The 23258-nt window shown below is 37.8% G+C and overlaps 1 protein-coding gene and 2 long non-coding RNA genes across 4 annotated transcripts in view; 1 reads left to right on the top strand and 2 right to left on the bottom strand.

The window, feature by feature from the left end:
- The window catches only part of LOC134671578 (uncharacterized), a 296112-nt gene that overhangs the window by 72566 nt on the left and 200288 nt on the right, over positions 1–23258 (bottom strand). The window lies entirely within an intron of this gene.
- On the top strand, positions 2244–4073 carry LOC134671082 (uncharacterized). 2 transcript variants are annotated; one of them, XR_010099172.1, is made up of 3 exons: positions 2244–2817; positions 3274–3366; positions 3817–4073. It is a non-coding gene; the product is annotated as an uncharacterized LOC134671082 (long non-coding RNA). The 2 variants fall into 2 exon arrangements; XR_010099171.1 differs by having other exon boundaries at positions 3216–3366.
- Positions 3775–5122, bottom strand: LOC134671081 (uncharacterized). Its single transcript, XR_010099170.1, has 2 exons — positions 4527–5122; positions 3775–3930 (listed from the first exon to the last, which is right to left on the bottom strand). It is a non-coding gene; the product is annotated as an uncharacterized LOC134671081 (long non-coding RNA).

Genomic DNA, 23258 nt, shown 5'->3' with positions numbered 1-23258 from the left:
TATGGTGCGATAGCTGCCTTTGAGAACAGTAAAAAAAAAGTGGTCGGCCAAATCCTGTGTTGGCAGGTTCCTGTGTCCGACCAATTTTGTGGTACCACGTAAGAGCTACAATTTACCTCATCGAAAAATAGAATGAAACAAACGGATTATAATAGCTAAAATAAGCCTGTTGACTTGGTCGGCCTCACCTTAACCTGGCAGTTTTTGCAGTCCGACCAAATTTATAAAAAAAACATCAAAAATTTTTTATCGAAAAATCGTATGAAACTTGTATGGTAAGATAGCTGCCTTTGAGGACAGTAAAAAAAAAGTGGTCGGCCAAATCCTTTGTTGGCAGGTTCCTGTGTCCGACCAATTTTGTGGTACCACGTGAGAGCTACAATTTACCTCAACGAAAAATAGAATGAAACAAACGGATAATAATAGCTAAAATAAGCCTGTTGACGTAGGTCTTGGTCGGCCTCACCTTAACCTGGCAGTTTTTGCAGTCCGACCAAATTTATAAAAAAATCATCTAAATTTTTTTATAGAAAAATCGTATGAAACTTGTATGGTACGATAGCTGCCTTTGAGGACAGTAAAAAAAAAGTGGTCGGCCAAATCCTGTGTTGGCAGGTTCCTCTGTCCGACCAATTTTGTGGTACCACGTGAGAGCTACAATTTACCTCATCGAAAAATAGAATGAAACAAACGGATTATAATAGCTAAAATAATCCTGTTGACGTATGTCTTGGTCGGCCTCACCTTAACCTGGCAGTTTTTGCAGTCCGACCAAATTTATGAAAAAATCATCAAATTTTTTTTATCGAAAAATCGTATGAAACTTGTATGGTACGATAGCTGCCTTTGAGGACAGTAAAAAAAAAATGGTCGGCCAAATCCTGTGTTTGCAGGTTCCTGTGTCCGACCAATTTTGTGGTACCACGTGAGAGCTACAATTTACCTCAACGAAAAATAGAATGAAACAAACGGATAATAATAGCTAAAATAAGCCTGTTGACGTAGGTCTTGGTCGGCCTCACCTTAACCTGGCAGTTTTTGCAGTCCGACCAAATTTATAAAAAAATCATCAAAATTTTTTTATAGAAAAATCGTATGAAACTTGTATGGTACGATAGCTGCCTTTGAGGACAGTAAAAAAAAAGTGGTTGGCCAAATCCTGTGTTGGCAGGTTCCTGTGTCCGACCAATTTTGTGGTACCACGTGAGAGCTACAATTTACCTCATCGAAAAATAGAATTAAACAAACGGATTATAATACCTAAAATAAACCTGTTGACGTATGGCTTGGTCGGCCTCACCGTAGCCTGGCAGTTTTTGCAGTCCGACCAAATTTGTGATACCACGTGACAGCTAGAATAGGACCACACGTGCTGTATTCCATACGCATCATGACTTTGTGTACCTATCTGATGGGCGGGCGTATATGTAACGCCTTCTTGTACGTGCAGGTGATCCAGGTATACACCAAAGCTTAGTTTTCAATCGAACACTTGTAATATAAGAGGAAAAACTGCACGTGATCCTTCCAAAATTTAAATAAATGGTAAAATGTTCCTCCACGATGTTCTCAACGGGCATCTAGACTGCGTTGGATTGCTGTCACAGTTAGGGCTCCGCGCTCCCACGCGCCGAACTCGTCACACCACACTATTCCATATTCCCTGTCATCGTACCAATTATTGCCAAAATTCTGTTCTATTAAATTCTGAGTAGAATCGCACGTACCTATAATAAATCGTTCCAAAACACTGACCCTTTCTTCTCCTCCAGACGTGTTTTCAAATCACAAATTGCAAAGCAACTTTCCTGGTAGTCACGCACTATCACACCCACTTACACACATACACCCACCCACCCACACACACACACACACACACACACACACACACACACACACACACGAACACATAAATTCCAATAAATGCACACAAACTAAGAGATTCGCTCGTTTATGTAGGTACTGTATGTATTTTTATTTTACTATTTATTATTTATGATGCGCATGAGAGGAGGCCTGTGCTCAGCAGTGGGACGTATATAGGCTGAAATGATGATGATGATGATTTTTTATTTATTTTTTACGCAAAATTAGAGCTATACCTACTATTTTAGGATTTTTTGTCCAGTTTACAGTTATTATTAATTTTTTCTCTTTTTCCTTGTACCTTAAAGACTTACAGCCGTATTCATAAAAAATCCTTAAATGAGGAATGATCAGCTTATTAGCTAATCCACTGTTTAGGCTTAATAAGCCGTTGATAAGAAGCATGATTTATAAACGTTTATTAGGGGTTTCTTAACTAATAAGCAGATTAGACCCGTTATGTTGGCATCTTGGCACATCATAGACAAAAATATGGCTGAACATTAATTAAAAAAAAAAGTTTGACAGCAGCACTAGCGGTAAATCATAAAATCCTGAACAATACGATGCACAATTTTGACCAGTTTTCTGGGTTATTATATATTAAAATAGCCTCTGCATCACAAAAACAAATAAATAATATTGCACGGCCGGAAGTTTTACGAAACTCGGTAAGCAACCACCTATATCATAGTCTGATAATCAGATATGTTACGAGTAAAGTTCATTGCAAGATTTGCAAGCAATATTGATAAAACTATGTGTTATTGCTTATAGTTTCAATATATTGTGGAATGAGGGAAAGAGGGCAGTTGCACATTTCAAGTCAAGAATTCTGCCTGCGCGCCATCGCCACCGTAATACCACGGATTCCAACACATTTTGTTCTGGTGGCGAAACACAAACGATATTGACACTATTCATATCAAATGATCGGTGAAGATAAATCAGGTGAGCAAGATTTGGTTATTCATTTCTTAACGTAAAATGGACGTAGTTTAGGGTAAAAGATCCAACCCACAAAAATCTGTCAGTGAAATTTGAACTTTCTGTCAAACGAAGAGGTCATTCATTTAAATGTCAAATTTTAGAGGATGGATCTTTTACGCTAAACTACGTCCAAATGTTGTAGTATTTTTATGAACATACCTCGACACCCAAAAAATTATGGCCTCTTCATTTTTAATTTGACGTACTATCGGTGTTTTTTAGAAGAGCAGAGCTAACCAAGCTAGTTAGGAGCTGTTTATAATTAGAATTAGTAAATAACATACTTAACCAACCACACGATGGAACCAATTTATCAGTGAAGTGGTGATTTATCTTAAAAACCTTTTTTGTTCGCCTAGGGCGCAGAGTTAAAGATAAGCGCTTATATATGCAACTTGACAATGACAATGTTTGCAGTGAAACATCTCAGCCAATAGCCGCATTAAAAGGCAAACTGCACAATTCATAATGAGGCAGAAATGTCCATTATTCACAGGAGTGTCGCTGTTGGTAGGTTATATAATTTTAAATCAACAAAGATATCAATATGATTTTTACATAAGGTACTTATCAATCATAACACACCTGTGTAGGTTAATTATTTGTTTAAAAGTATATTAGCGTTTCAATTCATAACTTTGTTATTATTGTATAATTTCATTTTATCAAACTACAATTACCGGTAAGAAACAGTGTCTGTAGGTACGCTAGGTAGAAGTATGTATGAACAAAACAGACATGTATGTAATTCTTTAGTTTTGCTGTGAGATAGCTATGGTATTGACAAACAACAACAGAATCTCTGCCTGGATGGAGATCCATTATTCCATATAGTTACCACAACAATATGGAAATTATTCCATATTGCCATATCCATTAGGATGTTATACTTAAGCTTAAAATAAAAGATGATATAGGTTGATTCAATGAGTATATTAATTGAAACTGTGTTCTTTTCAGGTTGTGAGTATTCCATCATCAGCTATTTGTCCGGAGCTGGCTACACAATCCGGAGGCCACACTCTTCTGGCATCTAACCGGCCTGCACACCGCCATCAAATGAAGTTGGTTGTACTGAAATAAAGAAAAAATATTAACTAGTTTAATGATTGTCAAATGTAATAAAATTGTTTTATTTAAGTGGGTTGTTTGATTTCCCTAAATTAACACATGAAATATGTTGATATGTTATAATAAAAATCTCAGTTAAAAACTCATGAACTTGTTTTATTTATCTATCACAATGTAAAAAATTAACTCTGCTCAGTGTGGACTTCAACACAGAACTCAAGTATGCTAGCATTAATACCAATTAACCGAGTACACCCTTCTTTCATAGCAAATAGCACCACACAGCATTCAGTGCAGCGGCAGCATTAACAGTGCCTAGAAATCCAACCAAAGTAGGCCAACCACAGTTTATGTTTTTTATAGTGATAATGATAATACACCTACAAATTGGAATATGATACGTCCCACAACAAAGGTACCTATATACCTGCCCATATTATTCAATTAAGTATCTTCAGTATTGCTGTGCCCTTACAGGTTGCTATGTAATATGTGCGCAATTAATACTTTTTAGTTAGAGCTTGAGAATACCGTGATCTTATAATAAATCAGCGTTTTATGGCAGGTAATGAGTATGAAACAAAAGTAGGTATACTCACTTCTTTGCGCTGTAGGAGTTCCGGGAGTAGTTTTCATTCTTTTATGATAGGTATATAGGTTGGTGAGGTGCTTTATCCGACGCCGGTGCCCCAGTCGTAGAAGTCTAGTCTTATGGTATAACAGTTCGTATCGCATAAATTGCTTGCATCTTGATGAATGCGACATACAATCGTGCAAACAACTCCTAGCAAAGGCACAATATCTAGGTTTCCCGCTATTTGCGCACTATATCTAGGTATGTAATGGTTTATCTCCTTATTTACACATATTAAACCACTCATTTATTAAATTTAGACGTTTTTTAAACAAAAAGAACACCCAAATCACTAAATTACGATACAAGTCTCATCGACGTTTGCACTAATTTGTGAAATGCTGTCTTGTCAAAATCAGCTGTTTTGTGACCGCCATCTTGTATTTTAGGGATAATAAACAGATAAAGAAGGGTCCACGGCTCCATAACTTTCCGAGGATTTAATAAAGAGATGATCAACTGTTTAGCGCTAAAAAGTGTTTATGAATCACGTTTTGTGACATCCGGTTATCAGCAACTGATGATCAATGCTCTAACTGTTTATGAATACGGCTGTTACAAATTAAGTTATATTTACGATTCTTGTACAGCACAAGTTACAAGTCTACCCACAGATGATTTTTTATTATGTATAAATTACAGGAAGTTCTGTTATTGGCTATGCTATAAGTTCTCATGTTTTTTGTATATTATTTAATGTAAACGCTGTTGAACTTCTCAATAAATATACATAAATAAAAATACACAAGATAACCTCACATATATTAAGTGATTATCTTATTGTTATTTCTTCGACTCGCAAAGGCGTTATGTGTCCTTCAAACCATTTGATCTTATACATTTCATCTCTTAATGTCCAGCCACAATGTGTTGCATCAAATTTGATGCAAGTGGATTCTGCCGCACACTGCCACATTGAATTTATGAAAGCCGCCCGTAACAAGCCATACGTCAACAGGGTTATTTTAGCTATTATAATCCGTTTGTTTCATTCTATTTTTCGATGTGGTAAATTGTAACTCTCACGTGGTACCACAAAATTGGTCGGAGACAGGAACCTGCCAACACAGGATTTGGCCGACCACTTTTTTTTACTGTCCTCAAAGGCAGCTATCGTACCATACAAGTTTCATACGATTTTTCGATAAAAAATTTTTGAATTTTTTTTTATATATTTGGTCGGACCGCAAAAACTGCCAGGTTAAGGTGAGGCCGACCAAGACATACGTCAACAGGCTTATTTTAGCTATTATAATCCGTTTGTTTCATTCTATTTTTCGATGAGGTAAATTGTAGCTCTTACGTGGTACCACAAAATTGGTCGGACACAGGAACCTGCCAACACAGGATTTGGCCGACCACTTTTTTTTACTGTCCTCAAAGGCAGCTATCGTACCATACAAGTTTCATACGATTTTTCGATAAAAAATTTTTGATGATTTTTTTATAAATCTGGTCGGACTGCAAAAACTGCCAGGTTAAGGTGAGGCCGACCAAGACATACGTCAACAGGCTTATTTAAGCTATTATAATCCGTTTGTTTCATTCTATTTTTCGATGAGGTAAATTGTAGCTCTCACGTGGTACCACAAAATTGGTCGGACACAGGAACCTGCAAACACAGGATTTGGCCGACCATTTTTTTATTACTGTCCTCAAAGGCAGCTATCGTACCATACAAGTTTCATACGATTTTTCGATAAAAAAATTTTGATGATTTTTTGCTTAAATTTGGTCGGACTGCAAAAACTGCCAGGTTAAGGTGAGGCCGACGAAGACATACGTCAACAGGCTTATTTTAGCTATTATAATCCGTTTGTTTCATTCTATTTTTCGATGAGGTAAATTGTAGCTGTCACGTGGTACCACAAAATTGGTCGGACACAGGAACCTGCCAACACAGGATTTGGCCAACCACTTTTTTTTTACTGTCCTCAAAGGCAGCTATCGTACCATACAAGTTTCATACGATTTTTCGATAAAAAAAATTTGATGATTTTTTTATAAATTTGGTCGGACTGCAAAAACTGCCAGGTTAAGGTGAGGCCGACCAAGACATACGTCAACAGGCTTATTTTAGCTATTATAATCCGTTTGTTTCATTCTATTTTTCGATGAGGTAAATTGTAGCTCTTACGTGGTACCACAAAATTGGTCGGACACAGGAACCTGCAAACACAGGATTTGGCCGACCACTTTTTTTTTACTGTCCTCAAAGGCAGCTATCGTACCATATAAGTTTCATACGATTTTTCGATAAAAAAATTTTGATGATTTTTTCATAAATTTGGTCGGACTGCAAAAACTGCCAGGTTAAGGTGAGGCCGACCAAGACATACGTCAACAGGCTTATTTAAGCTATTATAATCCGTTTGTTTCATTCTATTTTTCGATGAGGTAAATTGTAGCTCTCACGTGGTACCACAAAATTGGTCGGACACAGGAACCTGCCAACACAGGATTTGGCCGACCACTTTTTTTTACTGTCCTCAAAGGCAGCTATCGTACCATACAAGTTTCATACGATTTTTCTATAAAAAAAATTTGATGATTTTTTTATAAATTTGGTCGGACTGCAAAAACTGTCAGGTTAAGGTGAGGCCGACCAAGACATACGTCAACAGGCTTATTTTAGCTATTATAATCCGTTTGTTTCATTCTATTTTTCGATGAGGTAAATTGTAGCTCTTACGTGGTACCACAAAATTGGTCGGACACAGGAACCTGCAAACACAGGATTTGGCCGACCACTTTTTTTTTACTGTCCTCAAAGGCAGCTATCGTACCATATAAGTTTCATACGATTTTTCGATAAAAAAATTTTGATGATTTTTTCATAAATTTGGTCGGACTGCAAAAACTGCCAGGTTAAGGTGAGGCCGACCAAGACATACGTCAACAGGCTTATTTAAGCTATTATAATCCGTTTGTTTCATTCTATTTTTCGATGAGGTAAATTGTAGCTCTCACGTGGTACCACAAAATTGGTCGGACACAGGAACCTGCCAACACAGGATTTGGCCGACCATTTTTTTTTACTGTCCTCAAAGGCAGCTATCGTACCATACAAGTTTCATACGATTTTTCGATAAAAAAAATTTGAATTTTGTTTTATATATTTGGTCGGACCGCAAAAACTGCCAGGTTAAGGTGAGGCCGACCAAGACATACGTCAACAGGCTTATTTGAGCTATTATAATCCGTTTGTTTCATTCTATTTTTCGATGAGGTAAATTGTAGCTCTCACGTGGTACCACAAAATTGGTCGGACACAGGAACCTGCCAACACAGGATTTGGCCGACCACTTTTTTTTACTGACCTCAAAGGCAGCTATCGTACCATACAAGTTTCATACGATTTTTCGATAAAAAATTTTTGATGATTTTTTTATAAATCTGGTCGGACTGCAAAAACTGCCAGGTTAAGGTGAGGCCGACCAAGACATACGTCAACAGGCTTATTTTAGCTATTATAATCCGTTTGTTTCATTCTATTTTTCGATGAGGTAAATTGTAGCTGTCACGTGGTACCACAAAATTGGTCGGACACAGGAACCTGCCAACACAGGATTTGGCCAACCACTTTTTTTTTACTGTCCTCAAAGGCAGCTATCGTACCATACAAGTTTCATACGATTTTTCGATAAAAAAAATTTGATGATTTTTTTATAAATTTGGTCGGACTGCAAAAACTGCCAGGTTAAGGTGAGGCCGACCAAGACATACGTCAACAGGCTTATTTTAGCTATTATAATCCGTTTGTTTCATTCTATTTTTCGATGAGGTAAATTGTAGCTCTTACGTGGTACCACAAAATTGGTCGGACACAGGAACCTGCAAACACAGGATTTGGCCGACCACTTTTTTTTTACTGTCCTCAAAGGCAGCTATCGTACCATATAAGTTTCATACGATTTTTCGATAAAAAAATTTTGATGATTTTTTCATAAATTTGGTCGGACTGCAAAAACTGCCAGGTTAAGGTGAGGCCGACCAAGACATACGTCAACAGGCTTATTTAAGCTATTATAATCCGTTTGTTTCATTCTATTTTTCGATGAGGTAAATTGTAGCTCTCACGTGGTACCACAAAATTGGTCGGACACAGGAACCTGCCAACACAGGATTTGGCCGACCACTTTTTTTTACTGTCCTCAAAGGCAGCTATCGTACCATACAAGTTTCATACGATTTTTCTATAAAAAAAATTTGATGATTTTTTTATAAATTTGGTCGGACTGCAAAAACTGTCAGGTTAAGGTGAGGCCGACCAAGACATACGTCAACAGGCTTATTTTAGCTATTATAATCCGTTTGTTTCATTCTATTTTTCGATGAGGTAAATTGTAGCTCTTACGTGGTACCACAAAATTGGTCGGACACAGGAACCTGCAAACACAGGATTTGGCCGACCACTTTTTTTTTACTGTCCTCAAAGGCAGCTATCGTACCATATAAGTTTCATACGATTTTTCGATAAAAAAATTTTGATGATTTTTTCATAAATTTGGTCGGACTGCAAAAACTGCCAGGTTAAGGTGAGGCCGACCAAGACATACGTCAACAGGCTTATTTAAGCTATTATAATCCGTTTGTTTCATTCTATTTTTCGATGAGGTAAATTGTAGCTCTCACGTGGTACCACAAAATTGGTCGGACACAGGAACCTGCCAACACAGGATTTGGCCGACCATTTTTTTTTACTGTCCTCAAAGGCAGCTATCGTACCATACAAGTTTCATACGATTTTTCGATAAAAAAAATTTGAATTTTGTTTTATATATTTGGTCGGACCGCAAAAATCCGTTTGTTTCATTCTATTTTTCGATGAGGTAAATTGTAGCTCTCACGTGGTACCACAAAATTGGTCGGACACAGGAACCTGCCAACACAGGATTTGGCCGACCACTTTTTTTTACTGACCTCAAAGGCAGCTATCGTACCATACAAGTTTCATACGATTTTTCGATAAAAAATTTTTGATGATTTTTTTATAAATCTGGTCGGACTGCAAAAACTGCCAGGTTAAGGTGAGGCCGACCAAGACATACGTCAACAGGCTTATTTAAGCTATTATAATCCGTTTGTTTCATTCTATTTTTCGATGAGGTAAATTGTAGCTCTCACGTGGTACCACAAAATTGGTCGGACACAGGAACCTGCCAACACAGGATTTGGCCGACCATTTTTTTTTACTGTCCTCAAAGGCAGCTATCGTACCATACAAGTTTCATACGATTTTTCGATAAAAAAAATTTGAATTTTGTTTTATATATTTGGTCGGACCGCAAAAACTGCCAGGTTAAGGTGAGGCCGACCAAGACAGACGTCAACAGGCTTATTTTAGCTATTATAATCCGTTTGTTTCATTCTATTTTTCGATGAGGTAAATTGTAGCTCTCACGTGACCCAATAAATCTGGTCGGACTGCAAAAACTGCCAGGCTAAGGTGAGGCCGACCACTTTTTTTTTACTGTCCTCAAGGTCAGGTATCCTACCATACAAGTTTCATTCTATTTTTCGATGAGGTTTTTTTTGATGAATTTTTGTCCAACGTTTTTGCCATTTGTACAAAATCTGCCAGGTTAAGCCTAGGCCGACCAAGTGCGTTGGAATCTACTAAATGTCAGGTACCTCTACAGGGTAGGTATATTCTATTTTTTGATGAGGTTTGTTTCATGCAGCCGGCTCCCGGACTATTATGGTATTACTGAGAATTTCAACCTAGTTTGTTCGAAACGAATGTCCATTTGTAATGGAAATTGTATAACATTAAATGCTTTTTCTCAAACATGCAATAAAATATTGATGTTATGTTCCTTATAATAGGCTGCGAAGTATGAAGTTTCAGGTGCGGCTAGGACAAAAGGTCGTTAATGGAATTTCATACACATCTTGCAGGCCTAGGCCGGCAAAGTCCTCTTTTTTAATTTTCATTTCACAGATATTTGTGACACAGCATCGTGGCATTCATCCATTAAAAAAAACTAGAGGCAGTATTTGCTTTATGGTTCGTAATGACACTCTGCCACTACGCCTATAAAAAAAAAACAAAAAACAATGTTTGCTATAATTTGCAGTTTTATTTGTATAAAATCAACATGAACTTAATAAATAATACATTCTATAATTTTAAATTATAAATTTAACTACACACATAAAAACATTTAAAATATTTCATCTAAACGTTAGCGGTAAAAAGGTCTACTCAAACACGCGTAGTTATATTTTTTAAATTGTTATGGAGGTAAAGTTGAAAAATATTCATTCTGTTTTATTGGATTTATGGTGCGTTGTTGATTTTTTGACTTTAATATGAGTTCCGACGAAATAATGAAATTAATATTAATTGTAATCGTAGGTGTTGGAATTGGCAGCGTAAGCAGAATTGATTTTAAATAACTTGCTGCCTCTGCCGCCAAGTCAAAGACGAAGTATGTATATGGTTGCTTATGGCAATTTTATTATTTGAGAAACTAAGAAAAATGGCTTACAGTTTATTAGAAACAGTTTTGTGGCATATTTTAAATGAATGTAACTACAAATTCGTCAACACTGTGGAAATTATACTTATTTACTCCATGCATAAAGCAACGATGTATGTGAAACATGATATCAACATGAAAGACTATGTAAACTTATGTGACGAAAACGACAGTCAGACGGATACAAGGGGAAAAAATCAAAGATACATGAAAATATACAGGTAGTAAAAATACACGACTCGTGTAAAACATACGCGTGATAATGATATAGGTACGTGTTGGTTATATTTTGGGTGTAGTTTACTTTTAATTTTTTCTATAAATAAAACCTGGGTTTCGTGGATTTTTTATTTTATTTATTTCATTGCATGTTTGAGAAAAGCACTATACATACCTCGGCGGGAAATGGGGTTGCCCGCGCTCAGACCTATCCGGCCTCGCTTCGCTCGGCCGTCTATATATATGTCTTCGGCCGGCAACCCCTTTCGTCCCGGCCTCTGTAGTAATGTACTATCCCATCAAAAACATAAATGTAAAAAAGGAGAGCCAAGTTCAATACAAAAATTATGCTTGGCTGTGGGGTTCGCCGCAAAAAGAATGGAGATTTAAATGAGTGCCAAGTTCTATGCAAAATCCAAATATGTATTTATAGGAACAAAATAACATTATAAACAAGTATTAAACTCTATTTCTTTGCTTTATTGGATACCTATAACAATTGCTGTTATTTGAAAAAAATGCGAGATCTTAAAGCAGGTTAGATTTGACTTGGCCAGTTTTTATTACATCAGTCATTTTATAAAGTTATTCAACATATATATTTTGTAATTCTGATAAAAACTGGCCAAGCCAAATCTAACCTACTTTAAGATCTCACATTTTTTTCAAATAACAGCAATTGTTATAGGTATCCAATAAAGCAAAGAAATAGAGTTTAATACTTGTTTATAATGTTATTTTGTTCCTATAAATACATATTTGGATTTTGCATAGAACTTGGCACTCATTTAAATCTCCATTCTTTTTGCGGCGAACCCCACAGCCAAGCATAATTTTTGTATTGAACTTGGCTCTCCTTTTTTACATTTATGTTTTTGATGGGATATCAATACTTTTTGTAAAGAAAACTAGGCAGGTATTGAGATTTAATGTTTTTTCTTGTGTTTCCGCTGCATGTTTTTTACTTCTGTTCTTTGTATTAATTATGTGGTGCCGCGCGCCGCCAACGACACACCGTTGGCCGGTTGTTTAGCGCGTATTACAGGTTTTTTGTATGGGGACCCCCCCTATTTTTTAACTTTTTATTTTTAGATTTTCCTACGCTTACACACAATTACCGAGCTGGATTCCAAATTTAATCCTTCTAGGTCATCTGGAAGTAGGTTAGGTTTAGGTACTATATGTCAGTCACAATAAAAAAGAAATTTGTATGGGGACCCCCCTATTTATTAACTTTTTTTTGTTTTTAGATTTTTTCCTACGCTTACACACAATAACCGAGCTGGATTCCAAATTTCATCCTTCTAGGTCATCTGGAAGTAGGTTAGGTTTAGGTACTTATATGTCAGTCACAATAAAAAATGGTTTTTTTTGTATGGGGACCCCCCCTATTTTATAACTTTTTTTTATTTTTAGATTTTTTCCTACGCTTTCACACAATAAATGAGCTGGATTCCAAATTTCATCCTTCTAGGTCATCTGGAAGTAGGTTAGGTTTAGGTACTTATATGTCAGTCACAATAAAAAATGGTTTTTTTGTATGGGGACCCCCCCTATTTTATAACTTTTTTTTATTTTTAGATTTTTTCCTACGCTTTCACACAATAACTGAGCTGGATTCCAAATTTCATCCTTCTAGGTCATCTGGAAGTAGGTTAGGTTTAGGTACTTATATGTCAGTCACAATAAAAAATGGTTTTTTTTGTATGGGGACCCCCCCTATTTTATAACTTTTTTTAATTTTTAGATTTTTTCCTACGCTTTCACACAATAACTGAGCTGGATTCCAAATTTCATCCTTCTAGGTCATCTGGAAGTAGGTTAGGTTTAGGTACTATAGGTATGTCAGTCAGTCTTAAAATTTACGACTTTTTGACCTTCATATCTTTATAACCGTTTGAGCTAGCTTCATGAAATTTGGGCTTCTAGATGTCCTTATGGATATAATTAAACACACGTAGTTTTATGTGTTTACGTTAAAGATGTTTTGAGTTATAGAAGGGTCAAAAGTGGCACCAAGTGGTTCGTGTAATATTACACTTGGCGCTGGCTGGCCAGTTCCTTTGCTTGAACTTGGCTTGACACGCTGCCGCGTGTCTAGATTACTTCAATGCTAAAGTTATTTCGTCTGTATAAGGTTTCACTGCTAATTGTTCAATTCAGCGGCTACGGAACGTATCGAATATTTAAATTCTTCCTTCCCTCAATAAAAACACCTAATTAGTCTTGAAAAAGATCGTCGTGATAATAAAAGGTTATGTAAAAGGGCCCGATGACGTCATGAATCCTTTTCGCCTTAAAATACGTTACGTCTTCGATGATAAAAAATGGTTGTTTAATAATAGGTCGGCAGCACGTGCGCCGGCGACGGCAGCTGTCGTGACAGCTGGTGAGGACGGAAGACCCTCCCCCCGCGCCCTGATTAACCCCTCTTACCTGCGCTACCTGACGCGAAACCGGGGCATTGCTTAAAGATACAGACCGACCAACGTCGTCATCGTAATAATCTTTATAAATATGCTAAGAGTAGGGTTACCAGATGACAGGAATTGTCCTGACATGTCAGGAATTTTGGCCGTTTGTCAGGAATGCGGCCGGAATATGAAAATGTCAGGAATGTTAGTTAATTAGCAGACTTTTCTATTATGTACCTAAAAAGGTACATTCGGTATTCAAATTTACATACATAAATCCAAAGTAAATTAAATTAATATAAACAATGTATGCAAAATTGCAAATTTACATACGTAAATCCAAAGTAAATTAAATTATATAAACAATGTACCTATCAAGCATACATAGATATATTGCTTACGGCTAGGAATATGAAAATGTCAGGAATTTTAATTAATTAGCAGACTTTTCTATTATGTACCTAAAAAGGTACATTATTCAAATTTACATACATAAATCCAAAATAAATTAAATTAATATAAACAATGTACCTATCAACCATACATAGATATATTGCTTACGGCTAGCTCGACAATCCCGTCGCTGATATGAGCTTCAGGGAAAATATTCTCAAATCGGGAATTTTGTCCGGAAATCCCGGATTTGTATCTGGTAACCCTAGCTAAGAGCATACTCAATGTGTTTACTAATTTTGTGTTTATCTTATCTCATAAAGTTGGGAAGACTTGTAGATACACTTCACTTCGACAATTCGATGTTTTGTGTAAATGCCCAGATTGGCCAGATGCTACCCAAGGCCTTATTCTTCATGTATCGTATGATGGAGCTCACCGCCAGTAGACAGTCTTAATTCACTATCTATAATGTCTCATTATTTGATTCTCTAGCCCTGCTAATATTAGGAATGCTGCTGGGAGGCAATCGAAAGATACTCCCGCGGCAAAATCTGGAATACTGGATTTTTTACGTTCCCGAAAAAGCCTCTATTTCTATATTAGCAATGGTAGTAGTCTCAAAAGAAGCACCCCTTTATTAATCATATTTTCCATGTTCACTCTGGCTAAATGTAACGAGGCATAAGATAAGCTACGTCTCCCCTCCCAATTTGCCTTCAAGTGGCCCGCTCAAGAATCAAATCTGATTTGTGAACCTGATCAGATAAGCATGCTTCATCTCAGCCATAAGACGTCCACTGCTGAACATAGGCCTCCCCCTTGCTGAATATAGGCCTCCCCTTTCTAGCAAGGTTGGTACTAGGATTTATATGTACAAAATGAAATACCACTTCGCACGATTATCTGTAGCTTAAACTTCTCACATCCGAACCATTCACATAAACATCACCTCTTTAATTACTCAAACCGTTAATTGCTGTAATTACAGGTCGTGATAGTAAATTAAGACGTAACATAATGTAACACGTTTAAACGATAAATTATAAGGATACTTATTAAGCGCTTTAAAGTTCATTTGAATGTTATCTTATTAGCGTTAAATTATTGGCTGGACTGTCAACAGTGAATAGAATACTTATCGCCATTCGGAAGTTCGGCTCGTAACGGGCGGGCATGGCGAAAACGCGGCAAATATTTTGGCAATGTTTTCTGGCGTATACCCAGTTGCAGCGAGTGCATAATGTCGTTGAAATAAATATCAAGTACAGTTTGAATACAGTAAGTTAAGAGCGTAGTCGGGTTTGCTCATTTAAAATGTTTGATCTGGTTAAACGCAAATGCACAATGACTTTTCAGCGCTCTTGGCAAGTGCATGCGGTAAACTACTTCAATGATCATGAATTTTAAATGAATGCTGTTTAATAACTCGCCTTTTAAATGTTCGAATGAGCATTAAATACAGTTTTGAAATCATAAACGGTTAAACTGATAATATGAATCGTTCGTAAGGGCTGGTCCCTCCGATGCACTTGGCAAGCCGAGCTGGCGTCGGCCCAATTTGTGCCAGCTCCGTCCCGACTAGACCAACATCGACCTAATAGATAATATTATGATGGATTGTTGGTACAGTATGGGCTCTTTTAATAGAAATTTAATATGTTCGTGGTCACACGAGATGTTAAAGTTGTTGGTTTAGCATATCCGATCTTCTTATCAGTGAATTGTAAAGCTAAAATTTACTTATAGAGAACAAGACTTGTCGGGTGAAAATAGTCTTATCGCGGATTGGTTATCAATATCGATTACCATATCGTGACAGAGCTATATCAATAGCTCGATTTTATTTAATCGCGTTCCATTTCTCGTTCAACTTAGATTCCAATTTAAGATTTATTCGGGCGCCGAAAGCAAATTTGCAGCGGAAAATGCTTGGGGACTAGTGGAAATGTAGGTGTGTGTGAAACCACGCCCCTGCACAATGATAGTGGCTATTTAGAATTCACGACGTTAAAACGTTGTTTGCGGCGATGCACCACGTCTGATAAACATTGGTCGAGCGAGGCGCTATTGAAATTTCATTTTCAGACCGAACAGTGCTATTAGATACTCTGAGAGCTTTTGTAGCTGTTTTTAAAGCACTTCATAACTTAGTCCTTTATTAGGTATGTAGGTATTTGCTTTGATAAAATGTCGAAGTTTCACGTCGACATTTAAGTGAGTTTTATTTTGAGTCGATTAATTTTAATAGCAATTATGTCGAAACATCACGCACTTATTACATATTACAAATTTGTCGATGCCGCCTATGTAAGCCGAGCAACGAAAGCACAGGGAGGTTTCGCAACAACTAACAGCTTACATAACTGCTTGCGCAAACCACTTAGGTGAGCTCGCTTGTAAGTTAGCTTTAAGTTCGTGCAAATAACAATTCAATTGTTTATACACGTTTACTTACTAATCTTATTTAAGATGGATCCTCTTGGGTTGATTAACATACAGACGGTTTCGCAGGTTTTTTATAAGTTTATGCACAACTTTTTGTTATTAATAAAGAATATTTATGAAAATGTTAATATTTGCATGATAAGTGATAATATACACACATTGTCATATTATCATTTTATCAACCTCACGATAGCAACAACGAAATGGACAAGTGTGATAACTAGACGCGACAACTTATGCACTAAAATTGACCTACCAGCATCCCCTTAACCTCAACGTCCTCAACGTATTAGAAAGTCAAGATTATGGTAGTAAATTACTAGGCAATGGAATAAATGGTGAACGAACAAAGCGATCGGGCCGACCTACATGTGTCGCTATGAAAAAAGCTCGGATGTTGGGCGAGTAACGGGCCCGGCTAATTCGTGCTGATGATGAGCGCGCCATATTTACAACCAACGGAACTGTTCTGTTCTCTGTCGAGCTATTTTATTGGTTCTTTATGTGATGTGATGTTTGTTATTCGTGAGCGAATGATCAAATATATATCCGTTATGGCAATGATACCTACTGGTATGAAATTAGAAGGTGGTGTAATTAGGTACATACAACTTTAACGATTTAAAAGTCAATAACAGTTAAACGGTCGCCACAAAAAACATTTCGTTTAGGTATACAGGGAGCTGCAAAAATGGGTATTTTACATTAAATTAAGGTTATTATGCATGTATTGACTGTTCATTGATGTATATTTATTAAACAATGTGTACAACACTACTCAAACTTGTACATAAATACCGACCTTTCCATTCTCATGTACAACATAAGACAACTACGTAGTCGAAGAGAAACGTATTCGTTGTAAAAGTTAACTTAAAGCTCTTGGTTGCATGCCTATAGCAATTTTACTTGTTTAATAAAAGGGCGAGAGCCTAAAAGTTGATTGATATTGTGAGATTTAGCATTAGAGCGGGCGATATCGCCTATAGAGGGCCGCAGGGCGGAGAAAGTATGCCTTTCACTCTGCACAAGGCTCTGCGTCTAATTTCAACAATCATACGTAAGCCGTACTCCATTGTTGCTCTATTAGTCGACAGAACAGCTTCAAATGAAACAATGTTGCTTTCAGGGTAATCAGCAGAGCATGAAGTGCGAAAGCAAATAGGTTATGTAAGATTTTCCTGGTTGTGTCCCATGATTGAGCCCTGGGCTAAGTCAGTTGGGCTGAGCCTGGACAGTATGGGCTATCAGATAATCTCTTTTATATCCCACATATCAATCGCTCTGCTGCTCTTTTTCCAATTTTGTACAAAATAACAGATCGGTCGGAGAAATCGAAGAATTCGAATTGTCAGTTTTGTATTTGGAGTATAAAAACAAAGATTAGAAAGCATCTGATACTGGTCATGATTATCATGATTTTCCAACCCAGCTGTAAAACTAGGCCTTTTCGGAATCATACCATTTACATCTGCAAATATGCTGTCACTTGCCAAAAAGCTAATGATAAACATGAGAGTTAGATATTTATTTCCGATAAACTCATTGGTACGAGCTGAAAATAGAATAGCAATTTCTGATGAGATTTGAAAGTAGCATGAGTACCTACTTGAGTAGCATGACTCTACTATAGACCGACCGCTTCAATAAGTCCTCGCCTGCGCGGGCGACGGGGTAGGACGACTAAGGGTGGCGGGGAAGGTGCGGGCGGCAGGCGTACGGCCCACCCCGTCGCCCCCGTACCGCGCAGGCGAGGTTTGTTATTTTCGGTCGGCAACCTTTTAGCAGCCAAGGGCCACATATACTTCGTTTTTTTTAGCATTAGAAATTAGGTAAACAATCTTGATGTGTCTTTTAATTGAAAAACACATTTTAAAAATAAGTTACGGCAATTACGTAACAATTAATAATCTAATACGATCATTTATATTCTCCTGCTTTCATAAGTAATAGTTATTGATTTTTAAAAAGCGTTTTTCAATTAAAAGATGTGCCAAGATCGCTTACCTTCTTTCAAGTTCTTTCTAATGCTAAAAAAAACGAACTATAGTAGTTAACGGAGGTGACGCGGGCCGTACTTTGTTAATATTTATGACTTTATGAGACATTGTCTTTTGTCACTATTACATACAAAATAGCCAAGGCGGCACTCGGGCCGCAAGTGACAGGTTCACGCGCCGCATGCGGCCCGCGGGCCGCAGGTTGCCGACCGCTAGTCTATACCATAAATTGCAAATCTGATAAAAAGGAACTCTAATAGGTGGGTGCCATATTCAAGTATAAAGTAGGCGTGCTGCCTAGACTTTTATATTTAAAGTAATCGCCTAGTAGATCTAATCAGACATCAGACAAGGCTGACGCATAGCTAATATCATCAATATAACCATTTAATGGCTTAAGCCAAAGCAATCAACATTACTCTTGTAATTAATGTAACACTTTGTTATTCAACATTGGTATTACAGTTCGATTATGCAAATTCAAATGATAAAGTGATAACCTAAGAAGTAATGTAATATGCCTATATAAAATTGGGTTTTCTCCAAAATGTGTACAAAATGCGTTCTCTCGCCTGTATATAACTTGTACTCCCGCGCATTTTTTGAAAAATTCTGCATACTGCATCCGAAGTCGGTTTGCATGCCTCGTAAACTAAACGGCCTCACTTACGCTCGCATGTTTGTCTTTTTTGGCGGCAATTCTTTATTTTCCAGGCCTTATAATAATGTACAATCGCCATCAGATGTATCGGAGCAGCCAAGGTGTTCGCAATATGTGAACACACTAACGCCGTGACAATAGAGGCGTGTTCAGATATTTGTGAGTGCCTTCGCCGCTCCGATATATCTGATGGCGACTGTACCTACTATAATACTTGTTGCTTTAGCTAAGTTTAGTTAAAGCGAGCTACGTAGAAGATTAACTAGCGAGTTTGAATTGGGCGTGTGGCAAAGTTAAGACTACAAAGGTGAAGTTAGGCTGCAGGCAAGAGACCGCACGAGGGGTTAATGAATAACAATATGTACCGTACGCGCCTTGAGAGGACAAAAGGCGACCTCACTGAGTAAAGTTAGCGATATAATAATAAGAGAATATCAACTAGTTATACAAAGCCAGACATCAAAACTTGCCAACACAAATGCAAGTTTCATTTGTCAAAACAAAGATTCAAATTGAATGTAATGGACCTTACAATAGGCGACTAGCTAGATGATAGTAGAAAAGAGCGGCATTTAAAAAATGTAGGTACGAAGGGTTATCGTCTCATAGAAAATTTGAATTTCGCGCCTTTTTCTACAGACAGATTGGTTTGCCAGACCATAAATATATTTACGGTTCCGGAACATAAATGTTAGCTTTCCTGCAATCCTAGTCGGGAGCTGAAGTAGTGGGCCATGCCTTTTGTCCGCAACTGGGGCGCCTCGATGGCATTAATTGATAGCATTGACGGCGCGGATTCCGAGAGGATTTGCCTAGGAGTTTCCTTCTCGAATGTGTATTGGACGATTTGAACGTAAGTACCTACGGTAAGTTCATTTTGAAAATGTGTCGAACTCCCATGCACATTATGAATTTCACAAATGTGAAACGTATTGGTCGCAGTTTCTGATTAGGTTAGTCCCTAGACTGCAGTTACTAAAATATCTAACGAATGACAGTGCATGAATGCACTTGATGATAATTTCTTTGGTCAGGGTTTGCAGACGTTGCTGAATAAACAATTCCAAAAAATACGCTGATGTAGTAGTAAAAAAAATCACAAATAGTCCAATAACATAAAACATAATACCTAATTGTGTTTTTTTTTTGCCTATACCATAAAATTATTTTACGGCATCACCTATATTTTGCGTTGGTCATTATTGTCATTAATTCATTTCTGTTTTTAATCTTTACCTATATTTGAAGACTCCATTATAGGTAGACCTGTATCGCGTGAAAAATAGGCATTCACAGTATCCATGAAGCATGACTGCAGCTGCGCACTTTAGCTCGATCGTAAACTACGAGCCACCCCGTTTATCGCAGCGAATCTACTAGTTATCTCATAATTAAGCCTACTACGGCTACTACTGACCAAAATGAATATTTAAACGTTTGAAGTTACGCGAAAATGGTAATACGACACCCGTAGGTCTTCATTTACGTCATCTGACAATCCCAGTTCGCGATCGCATAGAAAGCCGGCCGGCAGTAGCTGGGTATGTAGATTCGGTAGCTCCTGCTCGGTCATCGCACGGAACCCGTTTCGCACAATACCACAATTTCTTTGCGCTGATCAGCGCGGACACCACACCGGTATATACGTGACACTATGACATTTATATACATGTATAGAGAGTTCTGCACACAATCCACACGTGTTACAGATGGCACAACACGACACTGAGCGCGGCTGAATTCAGGTTATGTCGCGAACGGAAGCGCTGTACGGTTAGTGCGTCGTGTTTACAGTTGGCGCGACGCTTTGAGCGAGCGTGCGAGACGTCCGTTCGCTACGCGGTTGACAGTCGACTGGCGAAGCGGCACGGAACGAAAGCTGCGTCGTAGCCGGCGGGGGTCGGGCACGGGGGAGGGGTGCACCTGCGGGACGCTGTAGGGATGCCATTTGTTTGTCTCAAAATACCACGTATCGACAATCGAAGTGGTTTAATTTGTGGAGGGAGAGCACTAAAACTAGCTTTTATGACCACTTATAACATTATTAAACGGTACTACCTATAAAGCTTGTTCAACACGGTTCTTTTTACTCATTTTGGCAAACAATCGTCTGAAAGGGCAAACTTTGTAAATCAAGTTCGCGGAATTCTCACTTTATTATATATATGTATTTTTTTATATTGTGTAATCATAATCAATTGGATAACAATGGCCTTGGCAAATTGGAAAGTTAGATTAGTAGAATACAATAGGTACCTGCGATTTAAATAAGTACAATTGAATGTACAAATTTTAATATTAATTCACTTTCAATTTTGCATTAACGGCACTTTTTCCACCTTTATTAAAAACAAACAAACCTGTTAATATCTCGCATGGCAACCCTCGCAACTTCTGCTTCGGCCTCTTCGGCTACGCAATAAACGCTCAATAAACTTTCTCATTAGGTGCGCCTAACCGTGCGACCGTACAACACCTTATTGAGGCCCTATACTATAGGGCCTATAGGGATGTACTTCATAAAAAATTACAATGAGTCAAATGTGCGAGTGCATTGACTGAAATTAAAATGAAATTGGTATCTGACTGTGCCTCCAGATGCGATGGGCGCGTTTTGAAACTTTTTTAATGGAAGGACTGTAGTTCTGCAACATTTGAATAGTACCCACACTTTAATCGTTGACTATTTATAGTCAGGGCTATACCTAACCGCGAAAATCGAAGTTCGCAAATTGCGGGCATTTTTCTCTGTCAGTCCAATTACGCCTTCATTGGAGCAAAAGAGAAAGATTCCCGCAATTTGCAAATTTCGGTTTTCGCGGTAGCCCCTCTGTGCGGAAAGAGAAGAGTCGTGTTTGTTTTATTATTTTCGTCGTATGATTTTATTTAGATTTCGTAACGCTGCTGAAAATGCTGAAATTATTATTTTGTATCGCTATAGCATGTTCATAGTCGCTTTTCGGTGAAGGAAAACATCGTGAGGAAACCGGACTAATCCCAATAAGGCCTAGTTTACCCTCTGCATTGGAAGGTCAGATGGCAGTCGCTTTCGTAAAAACTAGTGCCTACGCCAATTCTTGGGATTAGTTGCCAAACGGACCCCAGGCCATGGCAAAATGCCGGGATAACGCGAGGAAGAAGAAGTTCATCCCTAATTGAACTACGATGCACTGACATGTAGTGCGAGGTGCGAGCTTTAAGCTCACCGTGTGCGTACGCGCCGGTCGCTTTATTTTTAATTGCTCGTTTAATCCCACGCTATAGTTCGTTTTTTTAGCATTAGAAAGAACTCCGCAGAAGCAAGCGTGCAGTTTTTATCAGGCTTGTTAATTGTTAATAATTATTGAACTATCTAATGTAGCATGGTCAATACATATAATTTACTTCAAATTGTTACCGCTAAAAGTGCCAGATTTAGAACTACAAGCGAACTTCTGCGAAGTTCTTTCTAATGCTAAAAAAAACGGACTATAGTTGGAAACCGTGTCAAGCCTATGGGCCCGATTCGGATTATGAAATAGACATCTATTCGATATCTTTTAGACATCACCAAGATACGATAACGATATGTTTAAGATCTAACCTGTCAAATTTGACATTTGCGCGATTCTGGAGATAATCTTGAACGATTTCCACAGGATATGATTTAGAGATCTAATTCACATCTAATAGATATCTTACTCTATCTAACGTAAAAGTGACATTGGTTGCCCGAATTGCGCTGCAAAAGAGAACTAGTTGATATCTAAACTATAACGTATCTAGAATGGATCTAGTGCGTGTCATCTCTTGTGAATAGCTTGAAGTTCGAATACGGCAGTTAATCTAGTAAGGTAAGGCTAGTAAATCGTAAGTATAAAGTAGGGTCTTGTTTGGGTTGTTACCTACTTGTCGCTTTAAAACACGACACAGGTAGAATAGTATAAAGGGGCCTACGATTACCAGTTCGCCGGACGATATCAGCCTGTCAGTTGTTCGGAGCTGTCACATTTTGCGTTTAACTGACAGGATGATATCGTCCGGCGACCTGGGGCCCGTTTCTCAAAAGCTTGTAACTTGTAATACAAGCGGATGTCA

The sequence above is a fragment of the Cydia fagiglandana genome, chromosome 15 (genome assembly GCF_963556715.1).
Source record: "Cydia fagiglandana chromosome 15, ilCydFagi1.1, whole genome shotgun sequence".
In the NCBI taxonomy this organism is placed as follows: domain Eukaryota; kingdom Metazoa; phylum Arthropoda; class Insecta; order Lepidoptera; family Tortricidae; genus Cydia; species Cydia fagiglandana.
The sequence above is the reverse complement of the archived record's forward strand: the minus strand, read 5'-3'. Positions and strand labels throughout refer to the sequence as shown.